This window comes from Podarcis cretensis, assembly GCF_951804945.1.
Source record: "Podarcis cretensis genome assembly, chromosome: 2".
In the NCBI taxonomy this organism is placed as follows: domain Eukaryota; kingdom Metazoa; phylum Chordata; class Lepidosauria; order Squamata; family Lacertidae; genus Podarcis; species Podarcis cretensis.
In genome coordinates this window covers 14,858,461-14,885,902 of record NC_137171.1, presented here as the reverse complement: position 1 = coordinate 14,885,902, position 27,442 = coordinate 14,858,461, and the positions used below count along the sequence as shown (strand labels likewise).

Sequence of the window (27,442 nt, the reverse complement as noted above, 5' to 3'; positions counted from 1 at the left end):
AACAGGAAGTGGTTTCTCCAGACAATGGAACGACTCTTCTTTTCTTATTTTTGTGGCTGCAATCTCCTGGGTGATGTGGATGTTGTTAGGGGCAGTTGAATGTGCATGTGGACTGCATCCGTTTCCATGCCTCCCATCCACCCCTCTATGTGCAGCCCTGGGCACCAGCAACCCACACTATGCCAATGGTCATAAGGTATGCCACCGAACAACAAATGGTTTCACTAGATCAGGGGTCGGCAACCTGCGGCCCATGAGCCACAAGCAGCCCATGGGGGTCGTTTAAACGGCCCACAAGCCGCCCCCAAACCTAGCCGCCCGCTCGACGAGTCCCTGCACGCTGCACTAAACCGGCGCAGCACTGAGTGGGGACTCGCATCCATGGCGGCCACGCAGACACAATCCGGCCATGGAGCGATCTCCACAGAGTGAACCAGCCCACTAGATGGTCTTAATGCCCGTCCCAAGATTTCATAAGGGCACACCCAACGCAGCGCTGATTTTAGAGGCTGAGACAATAGACTGGAAAAAGCTGGGGATTTAAGATCATGCTGGTCCTTCTTTCTAAGGCGCAGATGTGAGATAGGTAGGGCCATCTCTGGATACAGAGTCTGCAAAGCCACCTCTCTGCTTCCAGCGTGGGGAGTGTCCCTGGAAGAAAACGGTACTTGCCTATTTCCTTTCCCCAGGGGGACATCCTGCGCTTCCAATTATGCCCTGCAATGTCCACCCAGGAGGCCAGGCATTCCCTAAAACGACAACATCATTCCCACTGACTCGATCCAAGCCATAGACCCACACCCAAACAAACAAACCATCAAAGAATGCAGAGTTATTGCTGTGCTGGAAAGGCGGGTACTTATTTTTTTTAAAAAAATCCCAAGACTCCTGGCTGCTGGGACAGAGGTTAAAAATGAAACGATCTGGACTGCTGCTGTCCCCCCCCCCCCAGTAGACAATGCACACACTCGTGACTTTTGTTGACAAAAGGAAAGGATGGTTTTGCAATCAAAGCAGGGTCAATGTACATATGTTAAAAGGATTGAGGCGAACTTCAGTGGTGCCCCTATTCTGCCCCCACCCTCTGGAACAGCCCCTGCCTGGAATCAGGTTTCAACGCTTACTCTCTCTCTCTCCCCCACACAGACACAGATACACACACACACTTTCTCTCCCCCCCCCTTCACCCGGTTTTGTTTCCACAAGCCCTGTGGCTCTCTAATGTCCAGCCTCTGTCCACTCATATATCAAGGGCAGAGCAGCTGGGCATCACACTGACCAATAGGCCATTTCCCATCTGTGCTGTTTTGCTCTCTGTCCAGCAACTGAAAAATTAATATGTATCCATTTGTACGTGGCCAGCAGCTGAGCATCACCCATCTGTCAAGACTGACAGCGGATAATCTCGGCCAAATGCAAAGAGGAGGGAGAGGGCAAGGTACACTTGGTCTGTTGGCAGATCTTGGGACACTCTCTAGGATAAGGAGAAGCAGCTAATTTGGCAGAAGCCCCATCACCCTGGAAAAAAAAAATGAAGTAAGGGCTGGGCACACACTAAGAGGAAGGAAATGCAATGTGGGGAAAGGATAGCACAGTTTGGCTTTCTTCGTTTGCTGGCATGCTGAATTCCTGAAAGCAATGTTTTTTACGCTTTGGCTCCATGATCACTGCAGATGGTGACAGCAGCCACGAAATTAAAAGACGCCTGCTTCTTGGGAGAAAAGCAATGACAAACCCAGACAGCATCCTAAAAAGCAGAGACATCACCTTGCCAACAAAGGTCCGTATAGTTAAAGCCATGGTTTTCCCAGTAGTGATGTATGGAAGTGAGAGCTGGACCATAAAGAAGGCTAATCGTGGAAGAATTGATGCCTTTGAATTATGGTGCTGGAGGAGACTCTTGAGAGTCCCATGGACAGCAAGAAGATCAAACCTATCCATTCTTAGGGAAATCAGCCCTGCGTGCTCACTGGAAGGACAGATCCTGAAGCTGAGGCTCCAATACTTTGGCCACCTCATGAGAAGAGAAGACTCCCTGGAAAAGACCCTGATGTTGGGAAAGATGGAGGGCACAAGGAGAAGGGGACGACAGAGGACGAGATGGTTGGACAGTGTTCTCGAAGCCACCAGCATGAGTTTGACTAAACTGCGGGAGGCAGTGGAAGACAGGAGTGCCTGGCGTGGTCTGGTCCAGGGGGTCACGAAGAGTCGGACACGACTAAACGACTAAACAACAACACCTTTAAAGAGCATTTTCTGTTTGACCCTGTTTGCCAAGGAACCTCTAAAATGATTTAGGGTGCATTCTTGGAGAGTGCCAGTGTCGCTTCATCAGAACCTAGCATCCCACCACAATACACCTCTGTGACTACACGTTACAGGGGGGAAAGATTGATAGTGGACAGCATGGTATCCTTCCAGGGTTCCCTTCACGCCGAGCTCAAAAAGCAGAGTTTGAAAATCTGCTGTATGTTGCTACCTTGTTTACCTGACCAATGTTGTAGTTCCCAAAAACCTTTTGTGTGCATGTTTAGTATTCGGAGGCTTCCCAGGCAGCCAAAGAGGTGATGCCTATTTTGCAAAATGACCCAGCTCACCTCTGTCCTGACACCTGGCAACTATCATGTGTTCAGCGTTTATTTTTTCCCCATTCAATTTATATCCCTCCTCCAGCTCCTGAAGCCACCCAGGACAGCAGACAGATCAATGATCTAAACCAGGGGTAGGCAACCTAAGGCCTTCTCAATCCAGCCTGCAGACAGTCTGGGAATCAGCGTGTTTTTACATGAGTAGAATGTGTCCTTTTATTTAAAATGCATCTCTGGGTTATTTGTGGGGCCTGCCTGGTGTTTTTACATGAGTAGAATCATAGAATCATAGAGTTGGAAGAGACCACCAGGGCCATCAAGTCCAACCCCCTGCCAAGCAGGAAACACTATCAGAGCACTCCTGACATATGGTTGTCAAGCCTCTGCTTAAAGACCTCCAAAGAAGGAGACTCCACCACACTCCTTGGCAGCAAATTCCACTGTCGAACAGCTCTTACTGTCAGGAAGTTCTTCCTAATGTTTAGGTGGAATCTTCTTTCTTGTAGTTTGGATCCATTGCCCCGTGTCCGCTTCTCCGGAGCAGCAGAAAACAACCTTTCTCCCTCCTCTATGTGACATCCTTTTATATATTTGAACATGGCTATCATATCACCCCTTAACCTCCTCTTCTTCAGGCTAAACATGCCCAGCTCCCTTAGCCGTTCCTCATAAGGCATCGTTTCCAGGCCTTTGACCATTTTGGTTGCCCTCCTCTGGACACGTTCCAGTTTGTCAGTGTCCTTCTTGAACTGTGGTGCCCAGAACTGGACACAGTACTCCAGGTGAGGTCTGACCAGAGCAGAATACAGTGGCACTATTACTTCCCTTGATCTAGATGCTATACTCCTATTGATGCAGCCCAGAATTGCATTGGCTTTTTTAGAGTAAAATGTGTCCTTTTATTTAAAATGCATCTCTGGGTTATTTGTGGGGCCTTCCTGGTGTTTTTACATGAGTAGAATGTGTCCTTTTATTTAAAATGCATCTCTGGGTTATTTGTGGGGCATAGGAATTCGTTCATATTTTTTTTCAAAATATAGTCCGGCCCACCACATGGTCTGAGGGATGGTGGACCAGCCCACAGCTGAAAAAGGTTGCTGACCCCTGATCTAAACCATGTTATTATTCTTTTTAAATAAGCATTCTAAAACCGTGCTGCAAAGAGAGCTAAGACTCATTCAGCCAGTGATTTTAGGGTTGCCAGAAACAGCATCTTTCAGCCATCAAACGCCTGGGTGAACACAAATATTTTCAACTTCCTCCTGCAAGTCAGTAATGAGGGAGACAGATGTGCACACTTTCCCTCAGAGAGATCCTTCCACAAATGGGGAACCACCACTGAAAAGGCCCTGTTCACTGGTCAATGTCAAGCAGGCAGCGCCCTGTGGCACCACCACCAACAAGGCCTCATCTGCTGATTGAAGGGTCTGAGATAGCTGATATTGGGGAAGTTGCTCTTGGGTCCCAAGTCATTTAGGGCTTTATACACTAGTACAAACACCTTAAATTTGGCCCAGAAGCTCACTGGCAGCTAGTGCTGTGCTTTCAGGACCGGTGACACATGGTCCCATAGGACTGTGCCCCTTATCAGCCTAGCAGATGCATTCTGCCCTAGCTACAGACTGCAGACTATCTTCAAGGGCAGCTCCACCTAGGCTATCCCAGCCCAGGAATGGTCATCACTGATGAATCAGCCTAAGACGGACACAAACACTCCTGAAGCCACTTGAGGCTAAGCTAACAAATTGGGATCCAGGAGAACTCCCAGATTACAAACCTGCAGCCCCTCCCAGACCAGGTCATCTATCTACCATATTTTTCGCTCTATAAGACACACTTTCCCCCCTCATAAAATGTAAGGGGAAATGTGTGTGCGTCTTATGGAGCAAATGCAGGCTGCACAGCTATCCCAGAAGCCAGAACAGCAAGAGGGATCGTTGCTTTCGCTGCGCAGCAATCCCTCTTGCTCTTCTGCTTGTGTCGTTCCTGGTGGTTTGCCAGTACCCCATCATATGCACCATCTCTTGAGACAGTGCAGGGTTATGATAACGATAACCTGATGGTTAATCTAGGATACTGACAACCAATGGATAGAACTAAGAAATACAAGAGTGATGGTTATGTGAATATGAGGAGATAGGAGAAGAGGCAGGGACTCGGTGGGCAAATCGGAGAGGAATTCTAGTTGCTTAGTGAAGGGCATTCCATTTCTCTCTCTCTCTTTTCCTCCCTTCCTTGGAAAGAACAACTGGAAAACTGCTTCTAAGTCGTCGTTCCAGGGAACTCTGAGCAATGGTTGACGAGCTGGCTTACCATGACTGATCTATCACTAGCGATCTCTCTTGGCAAATGAGCAAACCTATTTTGCAAACATGTTGTGCATGTTCTAGGGTTCACTAGTTCACACACAGCGGTAGTTGAAGCCAATTCTACACTTGATCTGTGTGGAGCCTAGAACCTGCAGGAATTCTGTGTCAGATGTGGGAAATGATCCACGAAGGTAGAAAATCTCGGGGGGGGGGAGACTACAAATGGAATTTTCAGGGTTTCTGAATGTAATAACACAAAATGGTGCGCCCAGCAATAAAATTTAACTGCCGTCCTATTAACAGCTGCCTAGGAATCTCTTTATCTGATTTCATGCATTTTGCAAGATTTCTGTCTCATCTGCAAATGCAGGGGAGAAGAAACAAGTAACAAAACAGGTAAGCTTTTCTAAAAAAAAAAAAAAAAAAGGAAGAAGAAAAAACTCAACTGCACATTATGCAGCAATTTCTTCTCCCGGGGCATACAATAACTTTGCAAGCCATTGACTCCCAACTCTTGCCTTTCTTGCACAGGAGAATGTAGCAAAATGTGAGCCTTGATCTCCAGATAATCTGTTACTGGGGTAGAAGCTAAGCCTTTGCCTGCCAGAGCTCAGCTGACAAGTAGCTATTTAGAAAGCTAAAACGAAGGCTTTGGCAGGGAATCCCTGTCAGGAAGGTGGCAGATCAAGGCAGGGAGACAAGCAGGCCAGAGCAGATCAAATTTCCACTCCTGTTTATCAATGGGTGCACTCAGATTCCACAGATCTATAAAAAGCAGGGGTCTCCGTAATTCAGCGCAAATGGTTCTGGCACGCTCAGACAAGCCTTTAAAATGGGATCACCAGGATCTTTTTAGACAGTGAGTTCTTGGATAGCATGAAGCGCATCTCTTCACAGAAGCGCTAGCAGTTGCGGATAGAAACCCCTATTTGTCCTCTCAGCCCGTTTTTGTTGTGGGGAAAACTCCCATATACCGTATTTTTCACCCCATAGGGCGCACCTTGTTGTTGTTGTTTTTTGGGGGGGGTGGGAAATAATGAAAAAAAATTATTTCCCCCCGCGAAGCCCGGGACTGCAGGCAGCTCTGCGCAACCCTCGGGAGACCGGCGCAAAGTTGCGCCGGTCTCCCGAGGGTTGCGCAGAGCTTCCTGAAGCCTGCATTCGCCCCATAGGACGCACACACATTTCCCCTTCATTTTTGGAGGGGGAAAAGTGCGTCCTATAGGGCGAAAAATACGGTATTTATTGTAAGAATTTCTCCCTTCTGGGTTTTCTCCTTTAGAGGAAGCCTTTGAACATCCTAATTAATTTCAAAAACACAATCATTCTATCGTTATGGTTCTACAAAGTTATTGGTGGGAGCCCTCCAACCGGGACATTCTGCAGGCATCTCGCCATATATATATATATATATATGAATGAATAATGAAATGAAAATAATGAAAATGTGCCTGGGAGTTGCTAACAGGGAATACTTACATCTGGCCTCCCACTGCCACTAAGGGGCCTCACAGCTTTTAAGGAAACTAATAGGAACCATCTGTGAACATGAGCTGGAGATGGTAAGAGAATGCAGCCCACTGACCTGGAGAGGAAAAGTTGATTCTTAGGCAAAGTTTGAGAACAAATGATGTAGGGCACTGCTATTCCTGTGCTGCAGATGGGAAACCGAGGCAAAAAGGGCAAGGCCCATAGCTATACAAAGTGGTTATAGCAAAGGTGGGATTTCCTAGACCCAATACCTGATATTTTACTGCTACAGGCACCAAACACCTCAGTGGTATCCAGCACTGCCTATGAATCCAAATGTAACCCCCACAAAAGCAATATCACAGGGATCACAACTTAGGAAAACCCACAAGCTCTTTAAAGGTAAAGGGACCTCTGACCATTAGGTCCAGTCGCGGATGACTCTGGGGTTGCGGCGCTCATCTCGCTTTACTGGCCGAGGGAGCCGGTGTACAGCTTCCGAGTCATGTGGCCAGCATGACAAAGCCGCTTCTGGTGAACCAGAGCAGCGCATGGAAACGCCGTTTACCTTCCCGACGGAGCGGCACCTATTTACCTACTTGCACTTTGACGTGCAGGGACCGAGCAACGGGAGCTCACCCCATCGCAGGGATTCGAACCGCCGACCTTCTGATCGGCAAGTTCTAGGCTCTGTGGTTTAACCCACAGCACCACCCGCGTCCCTTACCTCTTTACCTATGAGCAAAATATTTACGGCCGACCCAGAGGTGAATTGCCTTGTGGTGAGCACGCCCACACAAGATTATGGACTAAAGCAGTTCGTAAGGGGACTGCAGAGCTCTTGTGGGCCCAAAACGGTGGCTTTCGGACTTTGTTATGGCAGAGAACAATTTCCACACCAATTTGTCTGTCACCGAACACCTGCATAGCCCCAAACATTTCTCCAATGAAAAGAGGGGCGTCCTAAGGAAAAGCGAAACATTCCGAAATCAACTCAGAAACTGAGATAGCTGCTGTAAATCTGGGACTGTCCATGGAAAATAGAGACTCTTGTAGGTTCTGTACCTGTGCACTCTGGAGGCTGGTCTAGGGTGCTGCAGCAGAGCAAGTTTTAATAGTTATCAGGGGAGGAGAAAGAACCTACTAATAAGTGGGCTGGCCGCCAAATCATTTTTATTCGGTTAGGAAATAAGAGAGCAATTCCACAACAATGCCCATGCTCAACGGGAGTTGGACAGAGTGGAAGGCGGTATCACTCCACCCAGGTACTCCACCTGGAGTACTGTGTCCAGTTCTGGGCACCACAGTTCAAGAAGGACACTGACAAACTGGAACGTGTCCAGAGGAGGGCAACCAAAATGGTCAAAGGCCTGGAAACGATGCCTTATGAGGAACGGCTAAGGGAGCTGGGCATGTTTAGCCTGGAGAAGAGGAGGTTAAGGGGTGATATGATAGCCATGTTCAAATATATAAAAGGATGTCACATAGAGGAGGGAGAAAGGTTGTTTTCTGCTGCTCCAGAGAAGCGGACACGGAGCAATGGATCCAAACTACAAGAAAGAAGATTCCACCTAAACATTAGGAAGAACTTCCTGACAGTAAGAGCTGTTCGACAGTGGAATTTGCTGCCAAGGAGTGTGGTGGAGTCTCCTTCTTTGGAGGTCTTTAAGCAGAGGCTTGACAACCATATGTCAGGAGTGCTCTGATGGTGTTTCCTGCTTGGCAGGGGGTTGGACTCGATGGCCCTTGTGGTCTCTTCCAACTCTATGATTCTATGATTCTATGATTCTAGGTCTCCCCAGCTCAATGAGCTTCCGCTGCTGAAGGGGAAGCCCTACCTCAGAGAAGCAGTCCGATTCACCCATCAGAACGGCAGGCAGCTGGACGCAACAGGCAGCAGAATCCACTCAGCAGCAGCCAGCAGAAATGACGCAAATGGGGTATTTTGGGTGCAGCTCTTTCAATGGATCGCAACGGATGCCTCTTTGCTGCATCATCCTGGGAACTACGGCAACAACGAGGCTTTTTCTCTCTCTCCCCCTCCCCCCATTCCTGTCCAGGAGGATCCAGTAGCCAACCTGGGCAGGCAGGGCTAACCTGGAGCCTGCGGATGCTTCAATCCCAAAAAAGACATTCCAAGCTTTAGTTTTGACTGCAGCCGCAGGCAGAACCAAAGGCTTCTCGCTCTAGCCCTGCTAGATCCTACCATGTGTTTTATCTTGCCATGTTTGGCCCCATAGAATGCCCACTTTGCACACCTGCAAACTTGCATTTGAAATTGTTGGGGGAAACACCCACTGTTTGGATGGTCTTCAAACAGAAATTTTCCTTTTTTAAAAAAATGGAGCAAAAAAAAAAGTCTCCAAACACAGCGTGGTTGAATAGAAAACCTGTAGCTCTCCAGATTTTGTTGGGCATCTCTGACTACTGGCCATGCTGGCTAGAGCTTATGGGAACTAAGAAGTTCCCCATTTCTGTATTAGTGTATAAATGCTGTGTGTTAGCACTGAAATGAGAGAGCACACATGGCAAAGATAACTTTCAACGGCTTACTGTATTTCCTCCATCAAGACTCTTCATCAACAAACTGTGCAACCCCTGGTGACAAAACTTATTAAAATAATGCATGGCAAATAATGCAGATTTGCTCCGTACAGATAGTTTAAAGCCAAGGATTCCTAAAGTCTGAAATGGAGATTGCAGGGGACAGCAGTCAAAGAGCAAAGGGCTTCCTTTGCAAAGATTTATCTAGCAGCTGACGTTTTTGTTCTTCTTGTGCTTCATCCAATGAATGTAAGATGTTTTTGTAGTAATTCCCTCTTCCAGTGGGACTTCTCTGAGAGGGCCTGGTGATCTGTACCACTCCCTAAGCCACCATCCTCCGGCAGTTTTATAGAAACTCAGATATATATAAGCTAGGTGCCAGATGTCTCTTTAAACCAGGGTCACAGTCACCAAAAGGGAGGCGGGTGGAGCTGTGGGTTAAACCCCAGAGCCTAGGACTTGCCGATTAGAAGGTTGGTGGTTTGAATCCCAGTGACGGGGTGAGCTCCTGTTGCTCGGTCCCAGCTCCTGCCAACCTAGCAGTTTGAAAGCACGTCAAAGTGCAAGTAGATAAATAGGTACTGTTCCGGCGGGAAGGTAAACGGTGTTTCCATGCACTGCTCTGGTTTGCCAGAAGCAGCTTAGTCATGCTGACCACATGACCCAGAAGCTGTACGCCGGCTCCCTCGGCCAAGAAAGCGAGATGAGTGCCGCAACCCCAGAGTCGTCCGCGACTGGACCTAATGGTCAGGGGTCCCATTACCTTTACAGCCACCAAATAGGAATGTTGAGTTTCAATAGTTTTCAATACACCTTTTTGGTTCCTGAAATCCATTCTGACTGTGCAGACAAAATATCATGCATAGAATTCTACAGGATGTGCGGTTAGTGTGCAAAAACAGGTGAGATCCAATGATTGCCAGGCATGCACCTCCAGATGGAGACGTCAGGCGCCATCCTTAGGCCCGGGCATCTTCACTTGGTCGCCAATGGCCGATAGCCACGTGCAAAATGCACCTGGTGAATTTTGAAGGGAAGCTGTGACAGCTTAATAGAACCAAAAAACTTGTAGCACAGAATTGCCCTTTGCGGTCTAACACAGCTACCCTGGCAGCTCTCATTTTGCAGCTGGCAAACACAATGACAGAGGAGGGACATGCTGCGTTCCACAGCATGGGCAGCGCAGGGAAGTGAACTAACCGATCCAATCTCTCCGCAAGGACGACAGACACCTCTTTTTGGCTGAGTCGGCCTCTTTGCTTTTCACAAAGGGGGAAGAAAGGGACGGTTCTTCTTTATTTCCAGGAGGAAATAATGAAAACATCTTGTGTAGCTGGGCAAAAGCACATCGGGGGCCTGAACAAGAACAAAGGGAACACTTCCCGAGGTAAACACTGAACCAAGAACTCTGGGCATTTTTCATGGGAAGTGGACAGCCAAAGACCGGAGAGGGAAGGAGGGAAACAGATGGGAGTAGAGAGAACCGCAGGCTGCTTGCGCCCAAGAGAAAGAAAGCTAAAGAATGAGAAAAATGCCAACCATCAAGAACATGGGTAGGCAAACTAAGGCCTGGGGGCCAGATCCGGCCCAATCGCCTTTTAAATCCGGCCCGCAGAGGGTCCGGGTATCAGTGTGTTTTTACATGAGTAGAATGTGTGCTTTTATTTAAAATGCATCTCTGGGTTATTTGTGGGGCATAGGAATTCGTTCATTTCCCCCCCAAAAATATACTCTGGCCCCCCATAAGGTCTGAGGGACAGTGGACCGGCCCCCTGCTGAAAAAGTTTGCTGACCCCTGATCAAGAACAACAGACCTTCCTACAAACGATTTAATGACTATTCCTACCTGCGAAAAAGGTTTATCTAACCAAAAGGAAAGACTGGCTTATATTAAACCCAAATGGAGGCTGGTCCACTAAGGCAACTGGGGCAACCTCAATCTGCCCTCAGCCAGCCCCTGACTGACTGCTTTCTTACATATAACCAATCTACTGCCTATCAGCTTCCTGCTCCTCTTCTGTCTCAGGGTAGAATTCAGCAGTGAGGAGGATGGGGATGAAACTGGAATTAGCTGGTGCTGTCTGTCAATGGCTCCGGGCCTTTTAGATATGCTCCTTCCCACAAATAAATCTCACAATAAATTTGAATGCATGCCTTTGACATAACGGTGGCAGAAGCAGTCATGGAGGGGGGGGGTGTTTTTAAATAAATAAATAAATAAATAAATAAATAAAAGTAAAGGTAAAGGATCCCTGGACGGTTAAGTCCAGTCAAAGGCAACTATGGGGTTCTGGCACTCATCTCGCTTTCAGGCTGAGGGAGCCAGCGTTTGTCCACAGACAGCTTTCCAATTCATGTGCCCAGCATTACTAAACCGCTTCTGGCGCAACGGAACACCATGACGGAAGCCAGAGTGCACAGAAACGCCATTTACCTTCCTGCCACAGCGGTACCTATTTATCTACTTGCGCTGATGTGTTTTCAAACTGCTGGTTGGCAGGAGCTGGGACAGAGCAACGGGAGCTCACCCAGTTGCAGGGATTCGAACCGCCAACCTTCTGATCGGCAAGCCCAAGGTGGATTAGACCACAGCGCCACCAGCGTCCCTACAAATAAATAAAAACGCTCCTTCCACGACCCTACTTTGTCAATGGCATTCCAGCAACGTCATACTGAACTAGCACCAGAGTGTTGTATGATGGCGTTCCTCTTGTTACTAGACCCTGTAACTGAACACATCCCTCTCGACCTTCAAAATTCCTCACGGCAGCTGCTGCGCTTGCTATTATTAATATACTGCAACAGGCCCTTTCGCTCAACATTCGGAGCATGCACGAACATTCTGTGACTGTCACAAGAACTGAGGCAATAGGCTGGCCAGAGTAGCATAAAGAGCAGGTTTCTGAAAAGGAGAAGCTCACATAACATTCTAGACAGCTTTTGTGCTCCGAAGCAAAGGCCACTCTTTCTAAAATAACTGACATTACTCAAAGATATAAGGGACCATCTGGCAACCTTACCGCAGGGGATCAGAGGCTCCTTTTGAAGGAAGAGCGGCCAATTTAACAGTCCCATCTCACCTGTAGAACCTGACTTGCAGGCTGCACTGGCCTTAGGTAGGAGTTAACTCTTACCCCCCTGAACCTAGGTGGCTGTGAAAGACAGTACTCTGCTTTTAGACCAGATTCACTTATACAAGTATCCACCCATGTCAGACACTCAGGAGCATAATCTAATCACCAAATGTCACCTTAAACCCAGGTGACGGTCGCCACAATGGAACGTCTAGGCACTATTTTCTTTCAATTGTGTTGCTGTTGTTAATTTCATTTCTATGTTGTTGTTGTTCGGTCATTTAGTTGTGTCCGACTCTTCGTGACCCCCTGGACCAGAGCACACCAGGCACTCCTCTCTTCCACTGCCTCCCGCAGTTTGGTCAAACTCATGCTGGTAGCTTCGAGAACACTGTCCAACCATCTCATCCTCTGTCGTCCCCTTCTCCTTGTGCCCTCCATCTTTCCCAACATCAAGGTCTTTTCCAAGGAGTCTTCTCTTCTCATGAGGTGGCCAAAGTATTGGAGCCTCAGCTTCAGGATCTGTCCTTCCAGTGAGCACTCAGGGCTGAATTCCTTAAGAATGGACAGGTTTGATCTTCTTGCTGTCCATGGGACTCTCAAGAGTCTCCTCCAGCACCATAATTCAAAAGCATTAATTCTTCGCAATCAGCCTTCTTTATGGTCCGGCTCTCACTTCCATACATCACTACTGGGGAAACCACAGCTTTAACTTTACGGACCTTTGTTGGCAAGGTGGTCTCTGCTTTTTAAGATGCTGTCTAGGTTTGTCATTGCTTTTCTCCCAAGAAGCAGGTGTCTTTTAATTTCATGGCTATTTTAACGAACAAATCTCAAGGCACTTTACAATACATTAAAACAGCAGATAAAACAATCCAGAATAAAAGAAATTCAAGCTTCAAGGAAAATATTTCAGATCCTTCTCTAAGCGATATTTTGCTTTCCCCAGTCCCCAACCTAGCAGCCAGAGATTTCCATGTGGTCACAATTGGACCTGTACTAGTCGCAAAACACGCCTGGCACCTGGCTGATTTTGAATGTGGCTCATGCGATCGCTTTCCAGAATATACTTTCTCTGTCTGTATGCTAGCTGGGTGGGGAGGCGATCCCAGCCACCAAAAACTGCAGCTTGAAATCAGGAAAATAACAGTATCTCAGCAAGTGAGACATCAATTCCCCCACTATGCATTAGTAATAACTATGCATTATTTGAGCTGATTATCTGGAAAGGACCTAAATCAGAAGCTGTTCCAGGGAAAACAGAGAATACGTTAACCTGTACACCAGTGTTTATTGTGACAAGGAAATGTGGGAACCAGTATGGCTAGGCTTTCAACATCATGAAATATCACCATCTAAACATCATGGTATTTTGACATATCACAATGTCTGAAATAAGGGCAGAACTATGTATAGGCGAACAGTAGGGCTGGGTGATACCTGGTTTTCAACATCGTGATATATCACCAGCTAAACATCACAATATACCAATATATCACAATGTCTGAAATAAGGATGGAACTGTGTAGAGGTATTGGCTGGCTTCAAGGTTTTTCCCGTATCATGAATTTGGCCAGCGCTGGTTCCTGTGATTTGCTCCCCCGCTTCATGATGCAGGGAGAACTGAGCCAGCAGAATTAACAGGGGCTGCAGGAATCGAGAGAAACATTGGCTGGCTTCACAGCTTTTCCCACACTGTGATTTTTGCAGAGCACACAGACACACACACATCATGATTTGCGATATATCGCCAGCTCAAAATTTTTGAAACCGGTACCATGATATGGACTTCAAGCTGGTTTGGGACGATATATCGATATACCACCCAGCCCTGATACAAATCATGATTCGTGATATATTGCCAGGTAAAAATTATGAAACTGATCTCACAATATGGCCTTCCAAAGGGGTTTTGGATAAGAAATCAGGCAGCCCTAGACACCAGTATTCACACTAGCCTTCAAGCATACCATTTCCCAAGTAAAAAAACCAGACTAAGAAGGCACATCGAAGCACGTAACATATTGATAGCCTGGTTCTAAAAGGGAACTCATGTTGGCAAACTAATCCAGGAACAACTAGACAGGTGCAAAAAAAAAAAGAAATCATTCCATTTATCTTAAAACCTTCCCCTTATGTGATTATAATGAATTAATAATCCTCTGCTTGTTATACAAGAGGCAGAGAAGCAGCTTACATTCATTTTAGGCTCCTGCCCAATGGCAACCAGGCTCCGGAGAATTTACGCACAACATGCATACACACAGAGAGAGAGGCTCGATCCCCAAGGGAGAAAATGAACATATCTGAGCCACTCAACCTGCTGATAACAAAGCCTGGAGGTTAAAAAAACGAAAGAGCAAACAAGGCTTGCATGGAAGCTCATGGCACCAAGGCAGCCATGTTTTGACAGACGTCACAGTGGCAGCTGATGGTATACCACTGGACTGAACACAAATAGCAACGAAGAACAGCAGTAGATCGGAATTAAGCACACCTACTGCAGTACATGGGACGCGGGTGGCGCTGTGGGTTAAACCACAGAGCCTAGGACTTGCTGATCGGAAGGTCGGCGGTTCAAATCCCTGCGACGGGGTGAGCTCCCGTTGCTCGGTCCCTGCTCCTGCCAACCTAGCAGTTCGAAAGCACGTCAAAGTGCAAGTAGATAAATAGGTACCGCTCTGGCGGGAAGGTAAACGGCATTTCTGTGCGCTGCTCTGGTTTCTCCAGAAGCGGCTTAGTGATGCTGGCCACATGACCCGGAAGCTGTATGCCAGTTCCCTCGGCCAATAAAGTGAGATGAGCGCCTCAACCCCAGAGTCGTCCACAACTGGACCTAATGGTCAGGGGTCCCTTTACCTTTACAACAGTACAGTACATGGCTGTGGTGTGTGTGTGTGTGTGTGTGTGCGCGCGAGAGAGAGAGAAAATCAAAATATACGCAGTTGGGTAATGCAGGTGTTATACCACCTGTGGCCATTAACTCCTGTAAGCATGGGATACTAGTCTAAGACTAGAAATAAGGAATGTTGGAAATGTAAAGAAAAGGAGGGGGATTTCTACCATATGTGGTGGACCTACACTAAAGTAAAAGCTTACTGGGAAAAGATTTATACTGTATTGAGTTAAAGAAAATGTACAAAAGTACATTTGTTAAAATACCAGAAGCATTTTTATTGGATATAGTAGGTGAGGAAATTCTGAAGAGAGATTTAAAATTGTTTACGTATGCAACAACGGCAGCTAGGATTCTTTTAGCCTCAAAATGGAAGCAATAGGAACTTCCAATAATAGAAGAGTGGCAGACAAAGATGATTGAATATGCAGAACTGGTGAAGCTGACCGGGAAAATCCAAAACCAGAGTGATCAAGCTTTCCCAAAAGATGAAGTAAATTTGTGCAATATTTGAAGGAAAATTGTAAACAATTAACAACACTAGTAGGGTTGACTTACAATGTCAACAATGAATACATTTTTATATTTATTTAAACAGTTATGAAAATGGAAATGAATTAGTTGTAATTTGGAAATGCTATGATATAGAAATGAATTAGGGAAACCATTTGGCAGGAGGGAGGGAAGTCGATCGGCTCATACGAGCAAAAATAAATGTGAAGAATAAGGATGTATACAACAACAACTTTATTATTGCATTAGCCGTGTGGCCATAGCATAATATACATAGAAATAACAGCATAAAATAGGGGGGGAGGTAAAGGTAGATATCGTCCAAGGCGAATACGAGGATAACAAAAGTGACAGGGGATTTAAAACATCGAGTGACAGAGAATGCAAAAACAGGTTCGATTGTGCGGCATATCGACTACGGCTGTGGTGTTAAAGAAGGAGTTGGTGCCGCTTTCCTCTTCATCACACTAAGCAGGAAGTTAGCTGTCATCTCGGTGATCCAACAGTCAGAATCCTGCAGAAGAAGGGACACTATCCAGGGCTGGATTGGGAGATGAAGCTTGTTCACGAGAGGAATTAGAAACCGAGATCTTTCATCTGTCCAGTTGGTACAGAAGAGCATTACATGTTCCATAGTCTCCAGAGCCGTGTTGTTGCAGGTGCATGTTCTATTTGCGATGGGAGCTCTGGAATAGCGACCCGACAAAACTGCTGTAGGGAAACAGTTGAGACGGGCACAGGTAAAGGCCCTTCGCTTAGCCTCCGAAGGAATTGTAAAGCAGTATAGAGGGATCCCTTCAGGGGGTGGAATAGCTAGGGCTAAGCCTGAACACGGCCCTCTTGCATGGGAAGCTGTGTTAGAGAAATCAAGTTGCTGTAACTTCTTTTTGATTGAAGGTAGGGCCGCCGGGCTAATACACTCTAAGTTAAAAACAGTTTTGCGGGTCAAATTGAGAAGAGAGCGGAATTTGAGATTAATTGTAGTTTTCCAAGGAGAATTATGAATATCTCTTAGGATCAGGTTGGAGAAACCACCTCTAATTCGAGCATCCGATGCTAATAGGTGGGAGCTATAGGAAATGGCTCGACTCCATGCTCGTTTTTCAATTGAGGGCTGGGCGAACTCAAGTTGTAGGGCTGCACCTGAGACACATCTCGGGACGCCGGAAAGAGATCTCAAAAACATGTGAAGTGGGCGATCCAAGTTACCTGATATTGCTGTAGTCCATACTTCACAGCCATATAGTAATTTAGGGACAACTTTAGCATTAAATATAAATGTTATTAAATGGATTTTTTTTATTTTTCCCCCAAATTTTTTTATTCATTTTATAACACAAATAAAAAACACAAACAGAAAAGACAAACAATACGAACAAATTCTTGTCATATCCTTATTTTTCTAAACATTGTTAAGTGGGCTTCCCCAAGTCCCACCTATCTGATTTTCATTTTACTTCATCTTTAGCAGTTTACATATATCATAATTTCTAACCATCTTTTTTTTTTAGTCACACTTAAAATAGCTTCACATTTTATCACTTACAAATAATACTCTTTTAAAATACCCTATTTTCTACTTCTAACCCTACAGCCTATATCCGCTTCCAAAGCTATTCTAAGGTTTAAATATTAACATAAGAAATGGAAATTAATAAAAATCTATTTTTTTTAAAAAAAATAGAAATAGGCCACCAAACCGCCTTACCTGACATTAACACAACCCTGGCTTAAAAAAACCAGGAATACTAGGATTGCCCACTGATTTGCTCTCAACTCAGGAAGAAAGAGGACCCCTCTAACTTTCTCCTCCAGAGTGTGGCTAATGGCAGAGGCTTCAGCAGAACTCAGTCTCACCTGATTGTCTCCTAGTTCAGGTACAGGCATGGGCATGAGAGACACATGGGAAGAACTCAGTGGGGTGAGAGGAGCGAAAGAGGAGGGAGGAAGCCCCTGGAACACTTGGAATATTTGAATTTAAAAGAATTAAGAAATATGATTGGGGCTTCCTCTTTGAGTATGGATTAGCTGACCTTTCGCAGCAGCTGGTACCAAGTATTTTGGATGGAAGAAAATCTGATGAGACTGAGCTAGAACTCCTTCGAGACCCGAGGACCAACAAAGAGGGCTACCAACAAAATCGGCAGAGAGAGACTGACAGAGATTTAAAGGCCTCAGATGTGAGGAATCCAGGCTAAAAACTGTTTTTGTGGACATGGGGACATTGGGAAGGGACAGAAACCGGGGTGGGGGGGGGGAAAGAATTTTTAAAAATATGTTTATGACCTTTGTGTTTGATTATTATGACCTACTTTTAAGATAAAAGGGAAATTCGTGGAAGGAATTCGAGTCGACCTTAGAAAAGGATTTAATATTTATAAGAAAACTGGATAAGTAAAATTTGGCCAAGTAATAAGAATTAAGAATTTTTTAAAATATATATATATATATATAATAATAATATGTAAAGGATGAGAGCTATGAACTTGCTGAGCTAATTTAATTGAATTAGGATGTATGAGGGGGGGTGGGGGGAGGTCAAGAACTGGGGTTAGGAAAGTAAGGATATGAAATTTTATATGTGTTGTCTTTGTCTGTGTGTGTGTGTTTGTGTTTATAAAATGTGAAAACTCAATAAAAATTTTATAAAAAAAAAGAGAGAGAAGGATTTATGAGCACTTTGCCTACATCTCAGGAGGAGGGAAGCGAGGGTGCAAAGGCATTATACTGGGAGGAAATCAAGAACTATGGTAAGAAGATGGGAGGAAACTCATGAGAGCCACAATGATTCAGAAGACCACTGCCATCCATGACTAGATCGTGGATGGAGGACTTGACCTGGTATGTGTAAAAGAGACTTGGGTGAACGAAGCAGATGGGCCTGTCCTTGCCGCTGCTTGTCCACCAGGTTCCTCTTACGCACAGCAACCCAGGTCATGTGGGAGGGGAGGGGTGTTTGCAGTGATTTTTAGGACGTTGTTAGCTTGCACCAGGGGACGCAGGTGGCGCTGTGGGCTAAAGCCTCAGCGCCTAGGGCTTGCCGATCGAAAGGTCGGCAGTTCGAATCCCTGCGGCGGGGTGCGCTCCCGCTGCTCGGTCCCAGCGCCTGCCAACCTAGCAGTTCGAAAGCACCTCCGGGTGCAAGTAGATAAATAGGGACCGCTTACCAGCGGGAAGGTAAACGGCGTTTCCGTGTGCGGCTCTGGCTCGCCAGAGCAGCGATGTCATGCTGGCCACGTGACCCGGAAGTGTCTCCGGACAGCGCTGGCCCCTGGCCTCTTAAGTGAGATGGGCGCACAACCCCCGAGTCTGTCAAGACTGGCCCGTACGGGCAGGGGTACCTTTACCTTTACCTAGCTTGCACCAGACGTCCCATTCTCTCCCTCTCTGCGCTCCCCCTGCCCTGAAGAGGCTGGGCATGGCTATCCCAGAAGCCAGAACAGCAAGAGGGATCGCTGCTTTCGCTGCGTAGTGATCCCTCTTGCTGTTCTGGCTTCTGGGATAGCTGCGCAGCCTGCATTTGCTCCATAAGACGCACACACATGTCTCCTTACTTTTTAGGAGGGGAAAAGTGTGTCTTATTGAGCGAAAAATATGGTAGTCTTCCCCAAACTGCTCCCAACTACCCCACACCTACAAAGGAGCAATCAGCCTTAAAGCACTGTCCCAACTGTTCCTTGGCAAGTGGGTGTCACTCACAGCACCAATCAGCTGACTGGCGCTGATAGGGAAAGCCCCTCTGAAGTTGTCCATCTGCAGGTGCAGTTTGGATTCAAACTGGGCCTGCAAATGACCTTTCCGGGGCTCATTGTCAGCACTGACAACAAGCCCCTTTTGAGTGGTCACCTGACATCATAATGATGTCATCATCATTATGACATCATAATGATGTCAGGTGACAGACCTACCTGCAGTGTTAGAAACTCATATATAGACATATAATCTAATTGCCAAATGGCGCCATAAACCTGGGATACGGACGCCACAGTGGAATGTCTAGGCACCATTTTTGTTTGTTGCATTTTGTTTTGCTGTGGACTTTGTTGTTGTTGTTGTTGCTGTTCATTTCATTTCCATACTACATATTTCAAAGAACAAATCTCAAAGCCGTTTACAGCACATTAAAACATCAAATAAAACAATTCAGAATACAGTCATACCTCATGTTACGTCCGCTTCATGTTACGTTCTTTCAGGTTACGGCCCGTGGTGACCCGGAAGTACCAGAAAGGGTTACTTCCGGGTTTCGCCACTCGCACATGCGCAGAAGCGCAAAATGGCATCACGCGCATGCGCAGAAGCAGTGAATCGCAACCGTGCATGTGCCGCTGCACCGCTGCGGGTTGCGCTCTTTTCATGTTGCAAACGGGACTCTGGAACGGATCCCGTTCGCAACCAGAGGTACCACTGTAAAACGAATGCAAGCTAAAGCTTCAATGGCAATATTTCATATCCTTCTCTAAGTGACATTTTGCTTTCCCCAGTCGCCAACTTTGCAACCGGAGATTTCCACGTGGTCGCAACTGGACCTGCACTATTCGCAAAATGTGCCTGGCTAATTCTGAACACTGCCCACTTGTCAATGTGTCCCATCACGGGTAGGTGAGAGCATTTGGGAGCAGAGCCCATGGCCTGGATCCATATACTGACCCCTACTCTAAATGGTAAGGAAAGGGGCTGCAGTGAATGTGGAAGTGGGTGTGGAAGCAGGATTTGGGGCAGGACACCACATAGTCCCAACCTTTGGACTCCTGGCACTTGCACCAAAGCCAGCTGATCTCATCCCAAAGGTATGACCTCCTTTTATATGAATGCAATGGGCTCCTAGGTGATCACTTGCTCAGAAACTGCAGGAATGTCTATCTGTAGATGTATGTATGTATGTATGTATGTATGTATGTATGTATTACAGTGGTACCTCGGGTTAAGAACTTAATTCTTTCTGGAGGTCCATTCTTAACCTGAAACTGTTCTTCACCTGAAGCACCACTTTAGCTAATGGGGCCTCCTGCTGCCGCTGCGCCGCGATTTCTGTTCTCATTCTGAAGCAAAGTTCTTAACCTGAGGTACTATTTCTGGGTTAGCGGAGTCTGTAAACTGAAGCATCTGTAACCTGAAGCGTCTGTAACCCGAGGTACCACTGTATTATTATTATTATTATTATTATTATTATTATTGATTCAGGTAGGTAGCAGTGTTGGTCTGACACAGTCAAAATAAATTAAAAAATTAAAAAATTGTCCAGTAGCACCTTAGAGACCAACTAAGTTTGTTCTGGGTATAAGCTTTCATGTTGTTGTTGTTGTCGTCGTCGTTGTCATTATCATCAGCATCTACTTATACCTGCCCATCTGGCTGGGCTTCCCCAGACACTCTGGGTGGCTCCCAACAGAATAATAATAATAATAATAATAATAATAATAAAGTGATAAAACATCAAACGTTAAAAACTTCCCCAAACAGGGCTGCCTTCAGATGTCTTCTAAAAGTCAGACAGTTGTTTATTTCCTTGACATCTGATGGGAGGGTGCCACCACCGAGAAGGCCCTCAGCCTGCTTCCCTGTAATCTCACTTCTTGCAGTGAGGGAACCAGCACAAGGCCCTCGCAGTTGGACCTCAGTGTCTGGGCTGAGCGATGGGGGTGGAGATGCTGCTTCAGGTATACTGGGCCGAGGCTTATGGTACCACTTTCTGCTGGGAAGAAGCCATGAACGGTTGCATGGAAATGACTGTATCGGTGCATACATAACGTGGCTCCCTGCTATCCACAATTAACAAATGGTTGTTGGGATATGTTATTGGCTTAATCGGCTTTGTTCCGTACTATCACAAAGAATGATCAGCTTCCAAAATGTGCAAATTGGAAAAGGAAAAAGTAAAGTAATTTCTGCAATATAAAAGCTAGAGTATGCCAGCAACTGCTCTGGGTATACCCTACTACTATAGCAAATCGGAGTATATAGGTATATAAAATGAAAGTGGCCGGGCTGGACGATGTACTGACCCTTTCTGACCTTGGACTCTGTGAAATCTATGCAATTATCTAGGGGTAACAAAAGCATTGTATGAACATGCCTGATTCACCATGGAGCAAAGGCCAATGGCCTCAAAGTCGCTGTCATACATACATGAGCACGGCTGGCGTTGTGGCTACCGAATGATATTCAACATTTATCTCAGGCCCGCACTTTCAGAACTTCGTTCCCATTCACACGCAGCAGCAGCAACAACAGTGAATATCAGCCCGTTTCATTCCACACCCCTGGGCTGCACTGTGCATCGCTATAACCTGCCTCGGGGATTGGGGTCCTGCAAAAAAACACCACTGAATCACCCCACACCCCTCACCCAAAAAAGCCACCGTTCCCTTTGCAGAGATCAAAAGGAATCTCATATTCCCAAAGCTCCAGGCCTTTCCTTATAAGCGGAGGAAGCTTTCAGGAGTCCCCACCCCTGAGGAGTGCCTCAGAGGACGACATGTTCAATCTGGCTCATGTTAGACCCATTTAGGCCTCTCCAGGCTTCCTTTGTTCCCTGAGTGACAGCTCTTTTCTAAATGCCACCTCTATGGGCTGAAAAGGCCTGGAGGGTTGCTCTGCTCCATTTGCTGATGGCTTTCCCAACCGCCAGGCTTTTTCCTTGCCTAACCACTTTAGCAGGCCTGCGTGTGCGCCCCACACTCGGTCCCTATCACAACCCCCTGGATTCCACCTCAAAAGGGGGGGTGCGCTTGCATGCATGTGTATTAAGGAAGCATCTTACACGAACACCCTTGGGATCTCCTTCCTTACTGCCGGCACGCCTGCTTTTTCGCTACCTCGTGCCGATACAGTGGTACTTCGGGTTACTCCCCTAACCCAGAAATAGTGCTTCAAGTTAAGAACTTTGCTTCAGGATAAGAACAGAAATTGGGCTCCGGCGGCGCGGCGGAAGCAGGAGGCCCCATTAGCTAAAGTGGTGCTTCAGGTTAAGAACAGTTTCAGGTTAAGAACGGACCTCCGGAATGAATTAAGTACTTAACCTGAGGTCCCACTGTACTCGATAGCCTAAGTGAATTTCAACCCGTTTTGATTTCATTTATTATTATGCCAGCCTTCCAAGGAGTTCTTGGTAGGATTCAAGTTCCCCATATTATTTTCAAAACACATCATGCCAAGAGAGAGATTGCCTATCCCAGGTCAGGCCCAAGGCTTAGCTCTACTTGAGGTGATAAAGCTGTGTCTATACCAGTTTCCAAAGAATATTCCTTCATTGCACAAGAAGAAAGTCCCTCCTCACAAGAAGCTAGGTGTCAAGTAGAGAGAGGTTCTATCCTAGCTTTCCATTTATTATGGTAATTTTCTATGTGTTCTGGCTATTATTATTATTGGGTAAGAAGTACAAGCCAGGCATAGATTCACCATCTCCAGGAAATTTAGGTTTGGTACACACTAATATAATGGGACGCGGGTGGCGCTGTGGTCTAAACCACAGAGCCTAGGACTTGCTGATCAGAAGGTTGGCGGTTTGAATCCCCGCGACAGGGTGAGCTCCCGTTGCTCAGTCCCTGCTCCTGCCCACCTAGCAGTTTGAAAGCACATCAAGTGCAAGTAGATAAATAGGTACCGCTCCGGCGGGAAAGTAAACGGTGTTTCCGTGCGCTGCTCTGGTTCACCAGAAGTGGCTTAGTCATGTTGGCCACATGACCCGGAAGCTGTCTGCGGACAAATGCCGGCTCCCTCAGCCAGTAAAGCCAGATGAGCGCCGCAACCCCATGGTCGTCCGCGACTGGATCTAACGGTCAGGGATACCGTTACCTTTTTACACACTAATATACCTTTAAAGCACATTTAAAGCCATAAGTGCCAACCCTATGGGGCTGAGGTCCTCAGCCCCCCAAAAACAATACATTGGGATGGAGCTGAGCACACACACCCCATCTCAAGGGGCTGGGTCTCACAGGGTCTCCCCACAGCCATGGTGGGTCCCTGCAGCTTTGACGGGTCTTGCAACCTCCTCCTGCCGCATGACGTCACATATGTGCATTGTGTACATGAGGTCACGCATGTGATGCCCCCCCTAAAGTTGGGCAGAACCCGGTGCCTATGTTCAAAGCACATTCTTTCCCTTCACGTCTTCTAGGCACCACAGTTTTGTTAAGGGCTGCCGGGAATTGTTACCCACTTTAATCTGGTCCTTAGGAGAGTTTTATTTTTATTTTCAGCTAAGGCATTTTATGACTGTTCTTTCACTGCATCTGTGTTGTTGATCTTACTGTTCTTGCATTTAAAAAAAGATTTTAATCATCTTCTTGTCATTTCGTTTTCTCTAGATTCTTGTAATGCTGTCTTGTGTCAAGGGCACTGCAGAAATGTTACGATAAATACCTATTTTAAAAAGAGATCCCTGAGCAGTATTTTGAACCCAAGCCTCCCTGGTTCAAAGCCCCAAACACTAGCCAGCCAGAGCCTATTACACAAGGTCTCTAGCCCAGAAAGAAAAGAAGGCAGACTTTCCATAGTATGTGCTTTTTCTTTTTCTTTTTTCTTTTTTTGAATGATTATCATCACTCAAATTATTCAGGATATTCAGTGCAATCTGGTGGGTTAGTCTCTCGGAATCCATCTCGCATAACATCCAGGAATTAGCATCAGTTTGTTCATTCATAGCAACGCACTGTAGAAACCACATCGCTGGTATTAATCATCCCTTCTGCTCATCCTCAAAAACACAGGAATGCCATAAACACCTGGCTGTACAATTTGCCTTTTCCAACGATGTGACATTTAAAAAGTCAACATAAAATATTTAGGCAGTGTTGCATAAATAAATTACCGCTAGCCAAAGCAAGCATTCACACTGATTGTTACTCAGAAGCAGGAGTCTGTACAAGCCACAATGTCTCAGGAGCGCAGAAAAGCCACAGAATGTTGTGCTGGGTGCAGAATTCAGCTTTTCGAGGATCTCAAGCTTTCTTTCAAAATAAGTAATAAATAAATCTAGTACTTGTGATTGCAATAATGGCTGAAAGTATATGGGCAATCCCTGCCTACGTCTCAGAAGCCAAAGGAGTTGCTTAAATAAATAAGGATTCCAGTGTTTGTTGTGACGGGAGGGGGAAGCAGAGTTTCAGTGTTCTTGTACTTTGACCCTCACTACAGAAGGCCGGCGGTTCGAATCCCCACGACGGGGTGAGCTCCTGTTGTTTGGTCCCAGCTCCTGCCCACCTAGCAGTTCGAAAGCACGCCAAAAAAGTGCAAGTAGATAAATAGGTACCACTCCGGCGGGAAGGTAAACGGCGTTTCTGTGCGCTGCTCTGGTTCGCCAGAAGCGGCTTAGTCATGCTGGCCACATGACCCGGAAGCTGTCTGCGGACAAATGCCAGCTCCCTCGACCTATAGAGCGAGATGAGCGCGCAACCCCAGAGTCGTCCGCGACTGGACCTGATGGTCAGGGGTCTCTTTACCTAAACATTACAGTTAGCAAATTAAAGTATGGAAAACAGAAGAAGGGAAATTATGCAAAATCCCACTTTTGTTGTCACATGGCTCTGCTGTTACAAAATTTGGTGGGTCTCTTTCTCACAGTCCAGACTAGAGGGAGCTAGCCTGTGGGCCCCACCATACATGTCCCATAATCTCTGACAACTGGCCACAGTGGCTGAAGCTTTTGAGAACTGGTGTCAAAGAACATCTGGAAGGCCAAAGGCAGTGTTAGAAATTAGCCAGGCGCCAGGCGCATTTTGCAACCGGCTATTGACCATTGGCAACCAAGTGAAGATGCCTGGGAGCCAGGATAACGCCTGACATCTCCACCCGGGGGAGGTTCATGCCAGGGGATCCTTGGATCTGGACTGTTTTCACACACTAATACCACACTCTGCAGAATTCTATCTGTTATATTTTATCTGCACAGTCAGAATGAATTTGAGGTACCAAAATGCTTTTTCTGTGCAGCCTCAGCAGGAGCAGTAACAAAGGTACTTTCCTTCTTTAAGTTCAGTAAGTTCTCAACCTAGCTCAAGTTTGTCATCTGAACTAGCCAGATGTTTAACTGATATTTAGTCACAGTCAGTCCATCATTTGAAAAACAAGACTTTAGAGGCGTCTTGCCCAAAAATGTCAGCTAGACATTCCATTTTGGCAACTGTAACCTTGGTTTAAAGAGCCATTTGGAGCCTAGTTTATATATCCAACACTGACCACAGGTTAGACCTAGAGCGTGAAATATAGCACATGGCAAGTTCTCCCTGCCATGCACCTCAAACCATTGTATGCCAGATGTTGCACATACAGCCTCATTGACATGCAAGCCAATGATATGCAAAATACTCTTTAAAAAAAAACACACTAAAAAACTACAAGTATATCCACTATCCCTTTGGCTTCAAGTTTCACAAGCTTAACATAGGAAACATAATTCCTTGCAACAAAATAAGCCTATTGGTTTTCAGTTTCTTCGTAGAGAGAAGAAAATTCTCTTGCCTCCTAGAAAGACAAGGTTTAGCGCCTTCTTTGCCTCTTAAGAATCTTGCTGTGTTCTGCAAAGGTTACACGGAGCATTTCCAGTTCTGTACAAAACCACTTCTTTGCGCCAGACCCTCTCCTTCTCCCTGGAGCTAATTGTGTATGTTTTCATCTACTTTCAGCAGCTGCTCATTAAAGAGTTGTCACCCTGCAAGAAAGGGGAGGGGTGCAAATTGCCTACAGCATCATGCTATTAATATAATTTCCACCGAGGGCCTATATACTGTCGCTAGGCTTCAGAGTCAGCCTGGCGGGTGTTGTTTTTTTTAATTTTCCACCGCCACAATCTCATTTGTCCCCTTCATCTGGAGAGCTATCAAGAGCATTCAAATGACCAAGAAATCTGGATAAACGGGGCAAGTGTTGTAGTTAACAAAGTCTAATGTTAGACAGCATCTTAAAAAGCAGAGACATCACCTTGCTGACAAAGGTTCGTATAGTTAAAGCTATAGTTTTCCCAGTAGTGATGTATGGAAGTGAGAGCTGGACCATAAAGAAGGCTGGATGCTGAAGAATTGATGCTTTTGCGTTATGGTGCTGGAGGAGACTCTTGAGCGTCCCATGGATTGCATGAAGATCAAACCTATCCACTCTGAAGGAAATCAGCCCTGAGTGCTCACTGGAAGGACAAATCCTGAAGCTGAGGCTCCAATACTTTGGCCACCTCATGAGAAGAGAAGACTCCCTGGAAAAGACCCTGATGTTGGGAAAGATGGAGGGCACAAGGAGAAGGGGACGACAGAGGACGAGATGGTTGGACAGTCTTCTCGAAGCTACCAGCATGAGTTTGACCAAACTGTGGGAGGCAGTGGAAGACAGGAGTGCCTGGTGTGCTCTGATCCATGGGGTCACAAAGAGTCGGACACGACTAAACGACTAAATAACAACAATGTTGGACAAATATTTCCTGTGCGTATGATTTCAGATATATAAAATCTCCGTACCAAGCTTCCAAGCTCTGTCCACAACGCATACACAGATGCAGGTGCTACAATGGCGCGGAAATGTACCATTTTCAGATCTCTAGGTCATTTTACCATTCACAAGCAATCTTTTGTGACACCTGTCCTCTAGTTTCTATTATTTGTCACCTTTGTCTCCCCACGCTCTCAGATCGCCATGGGAGTACCTAGGATATCCTTTTCTGCACAACCTTTGTGCATGTGTTCTCCCCCTCCCTGAAAAAGCAGTTATCCAAAACAATGTGAATTAGAGCAGCAAGCTGACACAGAGGTCATAGATTCTAGAATTGTAAAGTTGGGTCTTCTAGTCCAACCCCCTACAATGCAGAAATCATTTGCCCAACATGGGGCTCAAACCCACAACCCCGAGATTGAGAGTCTCAAGCTCTATCGGCTGAGCTATTCCAGCAGCCATGCATCATGGTATTTTTCAAGTGCAACATTCCTCAGTGGCCCCACGATTTCTACTCAATTTTGCCACCCTGCCATGATGTACAAACATCTGTGCAATTTGAGAAGAGATGATCAAATATGGATCTCGAGGCACACAGACCATTCTGGAAAGTGCTAGCTGCGAGCA

At 46.2% G+C, this 27,442-nt stretch overlaps 1 protein-coding gene and 1 long non-coding RNA gene across 3 annotated transcripts in view; one reads left to right on the top strand and one right to left on the bottom strand.

Moving 5' to 3' along the window:
- Positions 1-27,442, top strand: part of LOC307210505 — a 349,261-nt gene that overhangs the window by 224,412 nt on the left and 97,407 nt on the right. The gene's annotated exons all lie outside the window — the stretch shown is intronic.
- FIGNL2 (fidgetin like 2) overlaps positions 1-27,442 on the bottom strand; it is a 63,959-nt gene that overhangs the window by 21,192 nt on the left and 15,325 nt on the right. Inside the window, exon 1 of one of the 2 annotated variants that reach the window (XM_079966372.1) lies at positions 19,094-19,246. The exons of the other annotated variant lie outside the window; for it this stretch is intronic. The gene's annotated coding sequence lies outside the window, so the exon portion shown is untranslated. Of the gene's footprint in view, positions 1-19,093; positions 19,247-27,442 lie in introns of those variants that run through there. 2 annotated transcript variants of the gene reach the window in all.